The sequence below is a fragment of the Aquarana catesbeiana genome, linkage group LG11 (genome assembly GCF_042186555.1).
Source record: "Aquarana catesbeiana isolate 2022-GZ linkage group LG11, ASM4218655v1, whole genome shotgun sequence".
Classification (NCBI taxonomy): Eukaryota; Metazoa; Chordata; class Amphibia; order Anura; family Ranidae; genus Aquarana; species Aquarana catesbeiana.
Window position 1 is genome coordinate 248,027,717 of NC_133334.1, and position 19,913 is coordinate 248,047,629.

Sequence of the window (19,913 nt, forward strand, 5' to 3'; positions counted from 1 at the left end):
TCAGATCTCATATTTACACTAAAATGCCAAGAAAAAAAAAAATAATAATAATTAAATGTCATAAAAAAAAAAGTCCCTTTAAGAGCTATGGGCGGTAGAGACGTTTTGACGTCACTTCCGCCCTGCAATGATATGGAGGCGGGTGGGGGCCATCTTCCCCTCACTCGACTCCTTACCTAACAGGAGAGCAGACCCGATCGCTTCCAAGTGGCGGAGGGCACCCCGTCACCGATAAAAGAGATCTTACGGCGAATCTGCCACAGAGACCACTTTTATCTGAAAGCGGACCGCCCGCTGAAGAAGAGGTTACCGGGGTTATAGCAACTAGCTGCTGCCATAATAACGATATTCCTCTTTATAATAGCAATGTAAAATGACAAGGGGCGGTCCGTAAGTGGTTAATGGCATCCCAGTCTTAGTCCATAGGGTTCAATATTGAGCTGGCCCACCCTTTGCAGCTATTACAGCTTCAACTCTTCTGGGAAGGCTGTCCACAAGGTTTAGGAGTGTGTCTATGGGAATGTTTGACCATTCTTCCAGAAGCGCATTTGTGAGGTCAGGCACTGATGTTGGACGAGAAGGCCTCCACTATAATGTGATAGCCAGTCAAGTTCCTCCATCCCAAACTCACTCACCCATGTCTTTATGGACCTTGCTTTGTGCACTGGTCCAAATCATTTGGTGGAGGGAGGATTATGGTGTGGGGCTGCTTTTCAGGGGTTGGGCTTGGCCCCTTAGTTCCAGTGAAGGGAACTCATAAGTCGTCAGCATACCAAGACATTTTAGACAATTTCATGCTCCCAACTTTGTGGGAACAGTTTGGGGATGGCCCCTTTCTGTTCCAACATGACTGTACACCAGTGCACAAACAAGGCAGCACTGATGGGCAGTGATAAGCGGCACTGATTAGAAGCACTGATAGGCAGCACTGATTGGCACTGATAGGCAGCACTGATTAGCACTGATAGGTGGCATTGGTTGGCACTGATAGGCAGCACTGATGGGCACTGATAGGCAGCGCTGATGGGCACTGATTGGCACTGATAGGTTGCATGTTATGCAACCTATCACAAACACAAACAAGGCAGCACTGATGGGCAGTGATAAGCGGCACTGATAGGCAGCACTTATGGGCACTGATAGGTGGCACTGATTGGAAGCACTGATAGGCAGCACTGATTGGCACTGATAGGCAGCACTGAGTGTCACTGATAGGTGGCATTGGTTGGCACTGATAGGCGGCACTGATGGGCACTGATAGGCACTGATAGGTGGCATTGGTTGGCACTGATAGGTAGCACTGATGGGCACTGATAGGCAGCGCTGATGGGCACTGATTGGCACTGATAGGTGCCACTGTTTGGAAGCACTGATTGGCACTGATAGGTAGCACTGATGGGCACTGATAGTTGGCATTGGTTGGCACTGATTGGCAGCACTGATTGGCACTGACAGGTGGCACTGATTGACACTGACAGGTGGCACTGATTGGCACTGATAGGTGGCATTGGTTGGCACTGATTGACACTGATAGAGGAGAGGGGAGAGTTTCAAATTGAGCAGTCAGGGAGGTTTGTAAGAGCCGCTCAGTGCATGAACACTGTCATGTAATGTAACTGCATGCAGAGACCAGCTGTCAAAATTTGGCGGTGATGTCGGGGGTGGGCGGGACAGAACAGCTATTAAACACTAGCTAACAGGATAAGGGCTGGGCGAGCCTCTCCGTGTATGTGGCCCCACCCCCTTTCTATAAGTTATCAAACACCAGCCGATGATTGGGCTGCTTAAGAAAGAGGGCGGAGCCACATACACGGAGTGGCCCGCCCAGCCCCTTGTTTGGTGTTTAAAAGCTGTTCTGCCCCGCCCACCCCCGACATCTCCACTGAATTTGGACAGCTGGTCTCTGCATGTAGTTACATAACATGACAGTTTCACGCACTGAGCTGCTCTTACAAGCCTCGCTGACTGCTCAATGTGTCTCTTGCAGCATTTCACAGCAGTTTTGGGGAGACAGCAGGCATGCAGCTACATTAACACGCAGGGGTGATTAGGGTGTGCCCAGGCACCCTGTGCGCACGTCTATGGTTTTCTGGCTCTTGCTAGATAATTCATGCTCATATGTTTGCAATTCCCAAGGTTCTGTTTAGTATCCACCTCAATACCGGGCCTATTCTGGCACTTCTCTCCTACATGTAAAATTCATCATTTTTTTGCTAGAAAATTATTCAGAGCTCCCAAACATTATATATGTTTTTTTAGCAGACACCCTAGGGAATAAAATGGCGGTCATTGCAACTTTTTATCTCGCACGGTATTTGCGCAATAATTTTTCAAACGCCTTTTTTTTGGAAACAAAACGGTTTAATGAATTAAAAAATAACAAAACAGTAAAGTTAGCGCATTTTTTTTGTATAATGTGAAAGCGTAGCGAAAGGCATCATTCAGATACCCCCCCCAAAGTGAGGACTTTTTTTACTATGGTCTGGTTTTGAAGTGAGTATTGACTGAACTGCTTTATCTAGTCAGCCTTTAGTTTCAATAAATATGAGATGCCTGTCTCTGGTATCCGTAAATTTATTATGACCATCTGATCTCGTTATGTGAACAACACCAGTCATTTCCTCCTAGATTGGTGAACTGTAAATTTTTGGCACTTGCCAGTAGTAATGATATACGGTATCTAAAAGCATTGAAGGCTGATATAAAATCCTGACTTCTGAGGACCCCAGAGGGTTGTCTATTAGGACAGGCTTGAGAACAGTCCTGAGGGCAGTCTATTCACAATGTACCTTAGCATAGTATTCACATCATTTTTTTTCTCAGGCCTAAAATATCATACGGTCTGGTAGCTAAATGTGGACTGGAAAGTTTTTTTTTTTGCTTGGGCTGGTCTATAGCTTCAGACTTGCAGCACAGCTATTAGCAAAAAGGAATAAGAGGTTGAAGCAATAACAAGTTTTTAATGGGAGCTGCTGGCTTTGATTGTCATAGCCTTGGGATGGCCTTGGGCTTACCATGCAAAAGAGTGGCAAATCTTCAGTTTGGTTTCATCATTCATCAGGTTCCTTCAACGCTGATATTTCATTGATTAGACTGAGAATACAGATTTCTAAGCGGATATGAGGATATGAGACTTACTAGTCTCTCAGAATCACCTTTCTGGTGTAATTTGAAAGTATTATTTTAATAGATCTTGAACTATCAAGCACAGCAAACAATTCAGTGGAAGAAGTGCTCACAGGTCTTGTATTGAAGCAACATAAAGAGATGTATTGGTCAACGTTATAACAAGGCACTGCTTGTCTTCCACAAGTCGAAACGTCAACGAATAAATCTTTATATATAGATATATACTGTATATATCTATATATAAACACACATGTAATATATATAATATATATATATATATATATATATATATATATATATATATATATATATATATATATTTATATTAAGAGAATACTGTACTGTATATATACCTAACAGGTATTCTCATCACAGAGAATTTTTTAAGCATCAATATTGCACCACAATCCAAGGTGGTAATAATATTTCAGTGATGTCCGAGAAAGGAGCCCTGCGAGATTCTGAAATGTTGGTTGATGATATTTTTTCTGCGATGTTCAAAGTTGGCCATATATGAGTCCGTTTTTCATTCAACCAGAAGGTTGAACTAAATAACTAATCTGATTCTACCATCCACACACTGGATGCGAGAATCCTCCCTGCTGAGTCATTGTATTTTGACAGCGGGTAGACCTCACCTCACCATCCGAATACACAGATCAGCGCTGCAGCCCATAGTCTGCAGCAATGATTGAGTGAAAAAACACTAATAGGGAGGTTAAACAGAAGTCAATTGGCAGGTAAAATTTTGTTCAACCCCAGTGGCCATACATGGATCACAATTTGTCCGGTCCCTACTGAACTGGCTGGATTTTGATCCATGTATATCCAGCTTTAATGGTCCCCTGATGACGTCAGCTTCAGACAAAACACGCAGCACGCACAATGCCGGCCGATGTTTGTTACTACATGCTTTCTAAGTAGCAATTTTGTAAATGCAATACTTTATTTTATTAACTGAGTCTTTGAAGAATTTTTGCAGCTACAACAGCTTCAACTCTTCTGGGAAGGCTGCCCAAAAGGTTTAGGAATGTGTCTATGGCTTGGGGTGAGCGAGTTTGGGGTGGAGGAACTTGACTGCCTGACCTTAACCAGATAGAACACCTTTGGGATGAATTAGAGCGAAGAGTGCGAGCCAGGCCTTCTTGTCCAACATCAGTGCCTGACCTCACAAATGTGCTTCTGGAAGAATGGTCAAACATTCCCATAGACACACTCCTAAACCTTGTGGACAGCCTTCCCAGAAGAGTTGAAGCTGTTATAGCTGCGAACGGTGGGCCCACTCAATATTGAACCCTACTAGCTAAGACTGGGATGCCATTAAACTCAAATGTACTTGTAAAGGCAGGCGTCCCGATACTTTTAACAATATAGTATATATAGATATATATATATCTATATATATGGATATATATATCTATATATATAGATATATATATATAGATATATATATCTATATATATAGATATATATAGATATATCTATATATATATAGATATATATAGATATATCTATATATATCTATATATATGTATATATATATAGATATAGATATATATATAGATATAGATATATATACAATGGGGACGGAAAGTATTCAGACCCCCTTAAATTTTTCACTCTGTTATATTGCAGCCATTTGCTAAAATCATTTAAGTTAATTTTTTTCCTCATTAATATACACACAGCACCCCATATTGACAGAAAAACACAGAGTCACACATGGTCCTAAGTATTCAGACCCTTTGCTGTGACACTCAAATATTTAACTCAGGTGCTGTCCATTTCTTCTGATCATCCATGAGATGGTTCTACACCTTCATTTGAGTCCAGTTGTGTTTGATTATACTGATTGGACTTGATTAGGAAAGCCACACACCTGTCTATATAAGACCTTACAGCTCACAGTGCATGTCAGAGCAAATGAGAATCATGAGGTCAAAGGAACTGCCTGAAGAGGTCAGAGATCAGACCGAGATAGAACTTTTTGGCCTTAATTCTAAGCGGTATGTGTGGAGAAAACCAGGCACTGCTCATCACCTGTCCAATACAGTCCCAACAGTGAAGCATGGTGGTGGCAGCATCATGCTGTGGGGGTGTTTTTCAGCTGCAGGGACAGGACGACTGGTTGCAATCGAGGGAAAGATGAATGCGGCCAAGTACAGGGATATCCTGGACAAAAACCTTCTCCAGAGTGCTCAGGACCTCAGACTGGGCCAAAGGTTTACCTTCCAACAAGACAATGACACTAAGCACACAGCTAAAATAACGAAGGAGTGGCTTCACAACAACTCCATGACTGTTCTTGAATGGCCCAGCCAGAGCCCTGACTTAAACCCAATTGAGCATCTCTGGAGAGACCTAAAAATGGCTGTCCACCAACGTTTACCATCCAACCTGACAGAACTGGAGAGGATCTGCAAGGAGGAATGGCAGAGGATCCCCAAATCCAGGTGTGAAAAACTTGTTGCATCTTTCCCAAAAAGACTCATGGCTGTATTAGATCAAAAGGGTGCTTCTACTAAATACTGAGCAAAGGGTCTGAATACTTAGGACCATGTGATATTTCAGTTTTTCTTTTTTAACCACTTGCCTACTGGGCACTTAAACCCCCCTCCTGCCCAGACCAATTTTCAGCTTTTAGCGCTGTCATACTTTGAATGACAATTACTCAGTCATGTAATACTGTACCCAAATGAATTTTTTGTCCTTTTTTTCATACAAATAGAGCTTTCTTTTGGTGGTATTTGATCACCTCTGGGTTTTTTATTTTTTGCGTTATAAATGAAAAAAAGACCGAAAATTTTGAAAAAAAACGCATTTTTCTTTGTTTCTGTGATAACATGTTGCAAATTAGTAATTTTTCTTCATATATTTTGGCCACAATTTATAATGCAACATATCTTTGGTAAAAAATAACCCAAATTAGTGGATATTATTTGGTCCGTGTGAAAGTTAGAGAGTCTACAAGTTATGGTGCAAATCATAAAAAATTGATCACACCTGATGCACTGGTGGCCTATCTCATTTCTTGCGACCTGAACAAGTCAGGAAAGTACAAACATCCCCCAAATGACCCCTTTTTTGAAAGTAGACATTCCAAGGTATTTACTAAGAGGCATGGTGAGGTTTTTGATGTTGTAATTTTTTCCCACAATTCTTTGCAAAATGAAGATTTTTTTTTTTTTTCCCACAAAATTGTCATTGTAATAGGTTATTTCTCTCACATGGCATGTATATACCACAAATGACACCCCAAAACACATTTTGCTACTCCTCCTGAGTATTATGATACCACATGTGTGAGACTTTTTCACAGCCTGGCCACATAGAGAGGCCCAACATGCAGGGAGCACCATCAGGTGTTCTAGGAGCATAAATTACACATCTAATTTGTTGACTACCTATTACACTTTTGAAAGCTCTGGAGCACCAGGACACTGACGTGGCACTGATGACAGATGGCACTGGTACGTGGCACTGATGTGGCACTGATGACAGATGGCACTGATGTGGCACTGACACTGATGTGGCACTGATGACAGATGGCACTAATACGTGGCACTGATGACAGATGGCACTAATACGTGGCACTAATATGTGGCACTGATGACACGTGACACTGATGACAGATGGCACCAATATGTGACACTGACACGTGGCACTGATGACAGGTGGCACTGATGAAAGATGGCACTGATGACAGATGGCACTGATACGTGGCACTGATGACACGTGGCACTGATGACAGATGACACTAATACATGGCACTGATGACAGATGGATGGCACTAATACGTGGCACTGATGACAGATGGCACTAATACGTAGCACTGATGACACTGATGACAGATGGCTCTGATACGTGGCACTGATGACAGATGGCACTGAAACGTGGCACTGATGACAGATGGCACTGATATGTGGCACTGATGACAGATGGCACGTGACACTGACAGGTGGCACTGATGACAGATGGCACTATGTGGCACTGATGACAGATGGCACTGATGACAGATGGCACTATGTGGCACTGATGACAGATGGCAGTGGGGACAGATGGCAGGGACATGACAGTGGGGACAGATGGCAGGGACATGACAGTGGGGACAGGTGGCACTGGGGATAGATGGCAGGGACATGACAGTGGGGACAGGTGGCAGGGACAGATGGCAGGGACCGATGGCAGTGGGGACATTTTTTTTCCTTTTTTTTTTTTTTTTTTATACTTACCGCCTCGGCAGTTTGCTCTCCCTCCTCACACGCTGTCTCTGTGTGAGGAGGGAGAGCCGCAGAACACCGGCGATGAGAGATGATCTCATATGTTTACATATGAGATCGTCTCTCATTGGCACCGCCGATCGCACTGAAAACGGCCGCTATGATTGGCCGTTTTCAGCGATCTGTGACTGGCTGTGTCCAAGGGACATGGCCAGCACAGAACTTCCCCGATGCGCTCCCGTGGAAGCGCGCATCGCGGAAGTAAACAACAGGACGTCCAGGGACGGCTGCCCGGCAGATAGCGTCCGCGCTGCAGCCGTCTTTCGGCTATAGCGTGGGTGCGAAGTGGTTAATAAATCTGCAAAAATGTCAACAATTCTGTGTTGTTCTGTCAATATGGGGTGCTGTGTGTACATTAATGAGGAAAAAAAATGAACTTAAATGATTTTAGCAAATGGCTGCAATATAACAAAGAGTGAAAAATTTAAGGGGGTCTGAATACTTTCCGTCCCCACTGTATATATATCTATATATATACTGTATATGTATATATATATATATATATATATATATATATATATATATATATATATATATATATAATGACAGCCTTGCCTCTTTTGCTCAAAGAGGTGTGCTAGTGACAATTCTCTGCATGTTCGAATATTGAATGGCACCATCCCTTCTGAACACTGGATATATGGGGCTCTAGCTGTGTGGTGTGTGACTGATATGCACTTTTATAGATACTCTACAGTGCCACACCCTTTCCCCCATTCTTCTAGCACTAACAAAACATCCCTTTTTTTGAAGGGAAGAAAGGCTGAAAGCTGAATGTTGAGTTTGACCGTACTGTCTGAGACCCAAGCTCCTCAGCACGTTAAACATCTGTATTTTATCATCTAGCAATCCAAACTTACAAAGAAACTAAAGTTAAAGAAAAAATATCATACCTCATACAGCTGATGCAGAGGTTAGCCCTGTTACCCTTTGAAGTCCCAAGCAGACATCTCTAAAAGCCAAAACTAGATCATATTTTTGTCTGCCAAGTTAAAACCAAGAAATATCAGATTTCCTCAAAACTCTATTCGTCATTCCTTTTATGGCTACAGTTAATGCAAAAAACATATGGCCCCACTGAAAGACTGCCAACTGTTTAAATACATGCTTATAAAAATACACAAAAGACGCCTTTACCCAAAATGCACAGCAGCCCATCAGTGCCGTACAGAGCAATAAATCAGGATATTTACACAGGCGGCTCGAACACATAAATCTGCCGCTCTAAATGCTGTATTGCAATGAGACAACAGTAATCACGGGGCTGAGCCATAAAAACTGCAGAAAATTAGAACAAAAGTGAATAGCAACCAATCAGGTTTTATCTTGGATGTTACATAAAAATTAAAAAAGAATTCTGATTAGCTGCTATGGGCAACAAATCAACATTTTCTCTGGATTTTCTGAATCAGCCCCCTAGTTTTTAAAAAGTATTTAAACTCAATGAACTTCTCTTATTTACTTGATTTTGGTCTGGTAAAAAATGCAATTAAAAGTGTATACCAGGGGTGGACTGAAAACTAATGGGGCCCCCGGGCAATAGGAGATTATGGGGCCCCCAGGCAATCAGAGATTATGGGGCCACACAGTATACACACACAGTATACAATCACACAGTATACACATACATGTACACACAGTATACACAGACAGATGTAAAAAAAAACACAGATTTATACATACTGTCCCTGGTTTTACTGAGGCTGGCAACCCTGGTGGGGCCCCCTAGTGGCCCAGGGCCCTCGGGCAGTGCCCGAGTGGCTCAATGGTCAGTCCACCCCTGGTGTATACTATTAACCCTGCCAGAAATCCAGCAAGATTCTAACTTCCTATAGTGAGCTGACAACACATACCAAAGTAATTTTTCTCTGGCCAGTTCCTGCTCTACTCTGCAAAATATAAATGCTACAGTGAATATATAGGGAAAATACATTCAAGTTGTAGGAGAGCTACAGGTTCAGGTCAGGTCACTGACCTGCATTATGCAATAGAAATAAAATATGCCTGTGCTCAAATCCAATAGCTTATACATATATATAACCCATCAGGTTCTAAAGGGGTGTGGTCACATTTTAACTCTAAAAATTCCGAATAGATCCTCAACACACTGCTATAAACCATTTCTAGTTGGCTAGGAAGGTTGTACAGTACTGTGCAGAGGGTCCATTCAGAATTTTTTGTGTTAACATGTGGTCACACACTTTAGCATCTGATGGGTTTTATATATATATATATATATATATATATATATATATATATATATATATATATATATATATATATATATATATATGCTATTTTGATTTAAGTACAGGAATTTCTTATATCTAACACATTTGAGGTCCCAGGGTGACAACGCAGTTCTTCCACAGATACAGTACAGTGAGTTAGCTGCATATACATGGTCGAAACTCATGCAGGGAACGGCAGAGATTTGACCCATGCATGGGCATGATGATTGCACCTAAGTCAATTCATTAATCAACTTGGGTACAACCAGCCTGACAGATTTTTTTTTACATTTGATTGCTGCCGGCAGATATAACTGCTTGCAGTAATCATTATGCTCTGCCAGCCAGGAAGGTTCCCTGTGCCCCACCCCTTGCTAGCAGAACACAATAGCCTTGGAGGAGGCATTTCTTCATCAACACTTATTGTGTTTATGGGGAGATCAAGCAATTTTCTTTCCTTCCATCCATAGTGGAAGGAAAGAAAATCGAGTCATCTATGGGCTATTTTAGTGTTGTCCCTTTAAGGCTGGCCATACATGGTTCAAATCTTGGCTGGTTCAGCAACTCCTATGGGGGTAGCGCTTTAAGTATACAAAAACGTTCAGTGCACTCAGCTTTGGTGGGAACTGCAGGCTCACTAAGAAGAGTCTGATAACTGCTAGCAAGCTAGGCAAACTGTATAGAGTAGTAGAAGCCTTGACAAAAAGGCAAAGGCCTCGAAACATTGCTGTGGAGACCGAGATAGCTTGGGAAACCCAGAAGCATCCTTTCAGTATTGTGTCCTAGCGGTGGAACGTCACATCCGGTGCACCATAGTTGGCGCAGTCTGGGAGCTTTCCTTATTGCTGCTACAGCAGTAACCACCTATACTGCTCCATACAGTTTGCCTAGCTTGCCCATTCTTGTTCACATGGTGGTCACAGGCGGTATAGACGATATAATGCATGGCACAGCAATATTGTTACACCATGTGGAGTGGGATGTCTTCCTATGTAAGTGACTTTTATTTTTAATCAGTCAATAAAGAAGATTATTATTGTTCACTTCACTTTGGACTTACTGGTTTTTATATGTTGACTGGCTCTTCAAGTTGTTGCCTTATTCGGTGCATTTCATAAGGAAGTTATTTTAGTTCACACCAGGGAAATGGTGGCTAATTGCCACATTCTTGTTTACATATATTGCCATTTTTCCCCATGCATACTTGGAAACTTTGGTACAATACATGACAAAACATGACAATACATGACAATACAATACATGGTCACCACTGGTTCATGTGTGGTCTAATCCAATGGTTATCACACTAATTTTGGTGAGCTTGCGGTTCCCACCAAAGCTGAGTGCACTGAAAGATTTTGTATAAGGAACAGACTAGTCAGCTACAAAATCTTCGATTTTTCAGTGCTTTTACCAGCAGTTTTTTTAGTTAATGACAGGGTCTTTTTAAGGATCGACTTTAAACAAAAAACTGTCAAAAAGAGACAGGATGCAAGAAAGACATCACATTCAGCATGTTCAGACTCTACAGGACAGTTGACTCTCTATTTTTTTGTGATTCTTTAAACATTTGGATGCCAGATGAGCTGCAAGATCCAGCCAAGTTTAACTAACCCCATCAGTAAAAGAATCTTGAACACCTGGCAGAGTTATAATAGGAGGGCATTTTCCGTAAGTTGGCCTTGTTCATTTCAGGTTTGTTGAAGTAGACCACCCACTAGAATTCCTTAACTTCTCAGAGCTCAATTGATGAGGTTGACAAGGAAAAAAAGGAGCAAGGTACTTTACATGGTTCTTTTGTGTTTTAAGTGCAGCTTGCTGGTGGCATTCTTATCATTTTTAACAGAGGGTTAAATAAGCCAGGAAATAAAACGCTGTCTACAATAAGGATTCAATGTTAAATAATCGAAAGGTCAGAAATACCTCCTGAACTTGGACATCCATTGAGAGCAACAATGGCATTGATTATTTCTCAGAGGCTTTAAACTGTTTTGTTTGTTGCTAAGAATAAGTAAAGGATATGGGTTCAGTGCACAGTTTCTGCACACATTTCCAGGCAGCTGTGTCTGTGAAATCCTATCCGGTAGAGTCTTTCTTCACTGCTGGCGTAAATGAAATGCTGAAACTAAAAGAATGGTGAAAAAGAAAATTGCTCCCTGTGGATAGCTTATTAGGAACCCAATTCAAATGCCCTGATTTTATGACCACAATTAAAAGATCGGTCAACCCCAAAGGATGGGGGATTCCCCCTTCACACGTAATTGTGTCCCCCATTCACCCCCCTCCCCCCTTTTTCCCTTTAGTTTTATTGGATTCTCTATAGCTTTCCCTACCGGTCTTCTACATTCATCCCCTGTTCTGTCTCTCTCCATATCCCTCTAGGTAGTGCAGATACAGCCAATTAATAACAAAGCTAATTAAGACCCCTTACAGGCCACTCTTAGTCCTGCTGGATGTGTAAAGCAGTTTCCAATTCTAGATTAGCATATTAAAACTCTCATGACTGGGATGACACTAGATTCCCTATTCAGCACTGCTTCTTTCTACTCTCTATCACTTTGATACTTTATAATTTCTCAGTGGACTTTATATTGACATTGCAATGTTGAAGTGTGTGTTATACAATATATATATATATATATAACTCTCACACACACCTATATTACTCACCTTGTACATGTCAAAACTTTAATAACATATAATAATTATTATTATACAGGATTTATATAGTGCTTTACAACATGAGGACAGACAGTACAGTTACAATACAATTCAATACAGGAGGAATCAGAGGGCCCTGCTCCTTAGAGCTTACAATCTAGAAGGGAGGGTCAAGTGATACAAAAGGTAATAACTGTAAGGGATGAGCTGATGGAGAAAATAAAAGTACAGTTGCTAGGTGTGGATAGGATAGGCTTCTCTGAAGAGAAAAGTTTTCAGTGATTGTCTAAAAGCAAACAGAGTAGGAGATAGTCGAACAGATTGGGGTAGGGAGTTCCATAGGATAGGAGAGGCTTGGGAAAAGTCCTAGAGGCGAGCATGGGAGGAAGTAACGAGGGAGCTAGAGAGCAGGATGTCTTGGGAGGAACGAAGAGAATGATAATGGTTGGTTTTGTGAGACCAGGCTAGTCATGTAGTTGGGGGCCGAGTTGTGGATGGCTTTGTAAGTTGTTAGCATTTTGAATTTAATTAGTTGGATGACTGGAAGTCAGTGGAGGGACTGGCAGAGAGGAGTAGAAGACACTGAATGGTTGGTAAGGTGGATGAGTCTGGCAGCAGCATTCATGATGGACTGAAGGGGTGATAGCCTATGTAAAGGTAATCCCACGAGAAGGGAGTTGCAGTAGTCGAGGCGGAAGATGATCAGGGAGTGAACTAGGAGCTTTGTGGTGTCATTGGTTAGGAAGTGTAATATAACAATAATAAACCTTAATAATTTTTTTGGACTAGAAAACTGAAAGAATAGTTTCAATACTGCCAAAAAGCAACACCCAAAAAAAGCAAAAAAAAAAGGCGTGTGGAATAATAGTCAGCCATTTAAGGAGACAACTTAAGGACTTATATAGATGGGTGCTGTTGTCAAATGCTGTCTTTAAATTTTGCGTTGTTCAAACGCATGCATTTAAACACAAAGCTCTGCAAAGATCTACTTTCCTTACAATTCACATGCTGTATCCAAAGACAAATCCAAGGAAAATTAGGAACCTGCTGGATCAAAGAGAAACCTGTTGAATCATGTCCATGAGGTTTTGACAAGTCTTTCACCTATACAATGGAGGCAAGTAATCTGTGAACTTCTGGGTCTTCCACTCTCAGTCAGAAGCAATACTTTTTGCCGCATTGGATTGCCTGCCCTATCAACATACTCACAACTGAATATACCCTTGGCAGGAGCTCCAACAACAGCACATGCCAAATTGGGAGGGCTAAAGAGAACTGTAAGGAAACAGGAAAACCAACCCTACAATTTATTGTTACTTCATTCCTAGTCCCAGCACAGTGTGCAGGAGGGTCTTGTCATACCTATGTTACTGTGTATCCAACATGAATTAGATGAGGAATGAGGGTGAGCCTTTCCAATATCAATTAGCTGTGGGCAATGGGTTGAAGGTGGGTCTTGTTATACCCTTCCCTTCCTGGTATAAATTAGCTAATTGGATGCAGGTGAGTCTCGTTATACCTCATCTTTTACAATATAAATTAGATCTGGGATGCGGGTGAGTCATAATCATACCCCTGCCTCTTCTGCATGGAATACGAATACATTGTGGGTGGGTCTTATTTTTATTTTTGGCTTGGCTATAGGATTTATGGATTAGCAATAGAATGCAGGTTGACCTTGTTCTACCCTTGCCCTTCCTATATGCATTATCTGTGGGATATAGATGGGTCTTGTTATACCTCTGCCTTTGCAAAATGGCTTGGCTATAGTGTACAGGTGGGTTTTATTGCATCACAGCCTTTCCAATATAGATTAGCTATAGGATGCAGATGGGCCTTGCTATGCCCTTGCCTTTCCAATATGGATTACCTGTGGATTGTAGGTGGGTATTTATAAACTCCTGCCTTTCCAATATGAACTAGTTATAGGATACAAACAGGCTTTGTTACACCCCTGTCTTTCCAATAGAGCAGGACTCATCATAGAGGATGCTATAACAATATTCAGTATGCAGAATAAAATATCCCATAATTCCCATGCCCCTGTTCCTTGGCTTGATGCCTTTTCCAGGAGATCTGGAGATCAAGTTAGATGGCCCCAAAATTCACATCTCTGTCATTGTCTGGATGGTTATGACCATAGGAGTTAAATATCTGGTGGTACCTTGCAAAACAGGCTGCATATCTGAAAAGAGACAATTAAAGTGACATTAAAGGCGTTTTTTTTAAATGAACAAACATTTCATATTTACCTGCTCTGTGCAGCAGTTTTGCACAGAGCAGCCCCGATTCTCCTCTTCTTTGGTCCCACTGGTACTCTTGACCCCACCCTCCTTCAAAGTGCTCTCAGAACAAGAAGCTTGCAATGAGGGCACCAAAGCAGGCTCAAACACAGAGCCACAGCTCGGCCCCTCTCTCTCCCCAATGGCTCACTGGCTGTGATTGACTGTGGCGGGAGCCATTGGCTCTCGCTGCTGTCTCTGCCATTAAGGAGGGAGAGTCCTTGGAGAGCTGAGGCTCTCCTATACATCACTGGCTCACAATGGGTCTCAGGTCAGTATTAGGGGGCTTGGGGAGGCTGCTGCACAGAGGTTTTGTACCTTCATGCCTAGAATGCATGAGGGTAAAAAACCTTGAGCCTTTAGAATCACATTAATGCAATGTCACTGGGATTACAGAACAACATACTCAAAGAGGTGCTGGGAACTTTTAGACCTGCAAGTGTAGTCAGATAAAGGAAAACTTCAAACAGTCTCAATAACCTGGTGACCTAGTGGCCACACTGCAAGGCTTACCAACAGTAGCTCAAACCACAAAAGTACAGAAAGGAGAGCCAGGCCAAAACTGGACAAAAGTGTTGAAGATAATTTTAATTTTAATTGTTGATAAAAAAAATCAACACTACTACCCCTTCATCAGGGCTCAACACAATACAATGTGGATGGACAGTGACTTCGTTGATTAGAACCAGTATTAAACTCTACACATGGAAGAACAACTAGACAGCAATTGCTGAGCAGCATTTGCCTCCATGCATCACTCCCGAAATGCATCGACTGTTTTTATGTGACTTTTAAATCAACAATTAAAATTATCTTGGACTCTTTTCTATGATTTTAATTCTCATTTGCATTTCTGTGTCATTGGGACTGACCCATTCCATGTACAACTTTTGACCTGTACATGGAAATTGTTTTTTTAATTTTCTTTTTCTTCTTTTCTTAAGAAAATTGTAGTTTTACCTTAGCAGGAAACTTGATGTAAGAATGTAATAGCTCTTACCAGAGATCTGTAACTGAACCAGAAATTAAAAACATGCCATATTCATTCAGAAGACATCTTTGCCTTGTAGCAATATGTGGATGTGACGGATTATAGGTGAACCGTTTCAGCTACTCTAAATTATCGAGATAAAAGAGTTTGTTGTGAAAGACACACCGGCTGATGGCAAATTACCATTTGTCTTCGGGACATCCCTTTTTGTTTTATGTTTTTTAGCTGCTCTGTTAGGCCATTTCTCCTAATTCACTTTACATGGTTCTACTTTACATTCTTATTGAGCCTCTTGACTTTCAATAGGGCTAAAGAATTCAAGAGTTCACCTCATCCAGTAATAAATTAGCATGGAGTAACCATCAGCATTCACAGCCTTCGTCTGTACCCAAGCTCACTGCTTCTGATTATACAAAGAAGAATGTTCTCTTTCATTGCTCTACCTCTGCTACACCAAACCCACTGAGATTACTACACATGGTAGAATTTAATTAACTTGACAAAGGATCCTAATTGTTTTCATTCCTTTATCTCTGCAGGAGGAAGGAGAGAAAGCATGATACCTTTTTAAGTAACCCTTCCACATATTTTTTTTATTATTTGTTTGTTTTTATGCATTTATTATTTAGACTTTTTTATTTTGTGCGTTTTTTGTTGTTATTACCTGCCCACTTGTAAAGTGCTTGTAAATTGTTCATCCAGTTGGGAGATCATCTACAATGTAAAGTGTTCATCCAGTTGGGAGGTCATCGACAACACTGTTAGTTACCAAGAGAACAGTTAGGAATTTCACTGAATTTCTCCTTACTCTCTGCTGGCTCTGATGTACCCTTTGGTGAAGTCTCTTGATCTATTTCTGCTCTTTCATCAGATGCTTCCTTTGCTGGGTCTTCTTCAACTCAAGTTTTCTTATGCCGCATGCACCAAGGTTTGCTTAATCTCCAGGAACTTTAAGATGATATAAAAGACACAATTATTGCTGCTCTGTAATTATTAATACATCAGTATTTTTTTTTGATACAAGCAGAGAAAGTACCTGAATCTGGCCTGATATCAGCCTCTTGCAGTCCCTTTACAGCAGACTGGAGTGTGAGAGGAAGAAGTGGTACAAGGAGCCAATCAGTGCTCACAAGAAGTATGTCGTTAGGAAGAGGGAGCAGAGTAAAACAAACAGATGGGCTCATCACTGTGCATCTTCTACTTTCACTGTATTATCATAGGCTGGGGTGGGTCCGGCGACCTGGTCTCAGAGGAAGTGGTTTGAATGTTGGCCATCAGATTGAGAACATCTAGCAACATAAAAATTATTGTGGGGAAATTTATGGATTGAGTATGATTATTGCAGTGAAAGCAGGTTTTGGTTTTCTATAGACATGTGCAATTCGTTTTGTTCCAAATTAGTTTTTTTAACGAATTTCGACTATTTTGTTAATTCGGAAATATCCGAATTAACGAAAACCCTTTTAACAAATTTTTCTGAAAATTCGTAAATTCGAAAATCTGGAAATTCGTAAATACGAAAATCAGAAAATTCAAACATTCGAAAGTCCTAAAATAAGAATGATCAAAGAACGAGAATCTAAAAATTCAAAAACCCCAAAATATGAAAATCTGAGATAATAACTAACTAATAATAACTAACTATTAGGAATGAGCTGAACACCCCCCGAACATGTGAACAGGCAAAAAAATTGATCGAACACGCGAACACCATTAAAGTCTAATTGACACGAATATGAAAAATCAAAAGTGCTAATTTTAAAGGCTTAGATGCAAGTTATTGCCATAAAAAGTGTTTTGGGACCCGGGTCCTGCCCCAGGGGACATGGATAAATGTAAAAAAATGGCATGGGTCCCCCCCCAGTCCATTACCAGGCCCTTTGGGTTTGGTATGGATATTAAGGGGAACCCTGCACCCAAATAAAAAAAAATGGGCCTTTGGTGGTGGTGGTAGTACCAGAACACTGTAAGCCCTCACAGCTACACTTGTTGGGCGCAGGAACGGGCCCTGCTATGAAATATTATATCAAGAATTGTAATTACATGCCCCTGTTAAACAGGGGCAGAAAAATTGGGCCTTGGGTGGTGGTGCCACAACACTATAACCCCTCACAGATACTCTTGTTGGGCGCAGGAACAGGCCCTGCATTGAAATATTATATCAAAAATTTTAATTACATGCCCCTGTTAAACAGGGGCAGAAAAATTGGGCCTTAGGTGGTGGTGGTGGTGCCACAACACTGTAAGCTCTCACAGTTGCCCTTGTTGGGCGCGGGAACGGGCCCTGCATTGAAATATTATATCAAAAATTGTAATTACATGCCCCTGTTAAACAGGGGCAGAAAAATTGGGCCTTGGGTGGTGGTGGTGCCACAACACTGTAACCCCTCACAGATACTCTTGTTGGGCGCAGGAACGGGCCCTGCGTTGAAATATTAGATCAATAATTGTAATTACATGCCCCTGTTAAACAGGGGCAGAAAAAATTGCGCCTTGGGTGGTGGTGGTGCCCTAAACCAAAAATATTGTTGGAAGATAGCATCATCAAGATTGAGGAGAAATAGGATAGTCAGCATAGGCAGTCTTCACACCGCCTGCACTGTATTAGCAACTGTACTATGGCTGCACTGTATTGTGTACTGTGTACACCACCAGAAGTGTAGTAGAAACTGTACACACTGTATTAAATACTGTGTACATCGCCTGCACTGTATTAGCAACTGTACTATGGCTGCACTGTATTTTATACTGTGTACACCACCAGAAGTGTAGTAGACACTGTACACCATGTATTAGATACTATGTACACCACCTGCACTGTATTAGCAACTGTACTACGGCTGCACTGTATCGTGTACTGTGTACACCACCAGAAGTGTAGTGGAAACTGTACACAGTGTATTAGATACTGTGTACACCACCAGAAAAGTATTAGCAATTGCACTACGGCTGCACTGTATTGTGTACTGTGTACACCACAAGAAGTGTAGTAGAACCTGCACATACTGTATTAGATACTGTGTACACTGCCTGCACTTTATTAGCAACTGTACTATGGCGCACTGTATTGTGTACTGTGTACACCATCAGAAGTGTAGTCAAAACTGTACACACTGTATTAGGTACTGTGTACACCGCCTGCACTGTATTAGCAACTCTACTACAGGCATACCCCACTTTTAAGTACACAATGGGGTTTATTTACTAAAGCTGGAATGTGCAAAATCAGGCTCACTTCTGCATAGAAACCAATGAGCTTCTAACCCCACCTTGTTCAATTAAGCTTTGGTAATAAAACCTGGAAGCTCTTTGGTTTCTATGCAGAAGTGAGCCTGATTTTGCACTTTCCAGCTTTAGTAAATAAATACCATTGTGTACTTAAAAGTGGGGTATGTCTGTACAGCTGCACTGTATTGTGTACTGTGTACACCACCAGAAGTGTAGTAGGAACTGTATACACTGTATTAGATAATGTGTACACCACCAGAAAAGTAGTTTAAACTGTACTACGGCTGCAATGTATTGTGTACTGTGTACACCACCAGAAGTGTAATAAATACTGTACACACTGTATTAGATACTGTGTACACCACCAGAAAGTAGTAGAAACTGTACTACGACTGCACTATATTGTGTACTGTGTACACCACAAGAAGTGTAGTAGAAACTGCACACACTGTATTAGATACTGTGTACACTGCCTGAAATGTATTAGCAACTGTACTATGGCTGCACTGTATTGTGTACTGTGTACACCACCAGAGGTGTACAAGAAACTGTACACACTATATTAGATACTGTGTACATTACCTGCACTGTATTAGCAACTGTACTATGGCTGCACTGTATTTTATACTGTGTACACCACCAGAAGTATAGTAGATACTGTACACACTGTATTAGATACTGTGTACACCGCCTGAAGTGTATTAGAAACAGTACACCACAGAATGCACTGTGGATATAGGCTACATTGGATGCAGAGTATATATATATATATATATATATATATATATATATATATATATGTATATATATTTACTGGACTGACTGTATATATATATATATATGCCACTAACTGAATAACCTGCCTGCTTAATGTAACTTAAGCTATCTCTCTGTCCACACCAACAACACTACACAGAGCCACCGTGTAAGCTGCCTTATATAGTGTTGGGCGTGGACTTAGTGCCCCTGAGCCATGATTGGCCAAAGGCACCCTGCCTTTGGCCAATTATGGCTCTCTTAGCAGAGGGCGCTGTGATTGTCCAAAGCATGCAGGTCAGGTGCATGCTTTGGCCAATCATCATACAGCAATGTACTGCGATCTCACAGTGCA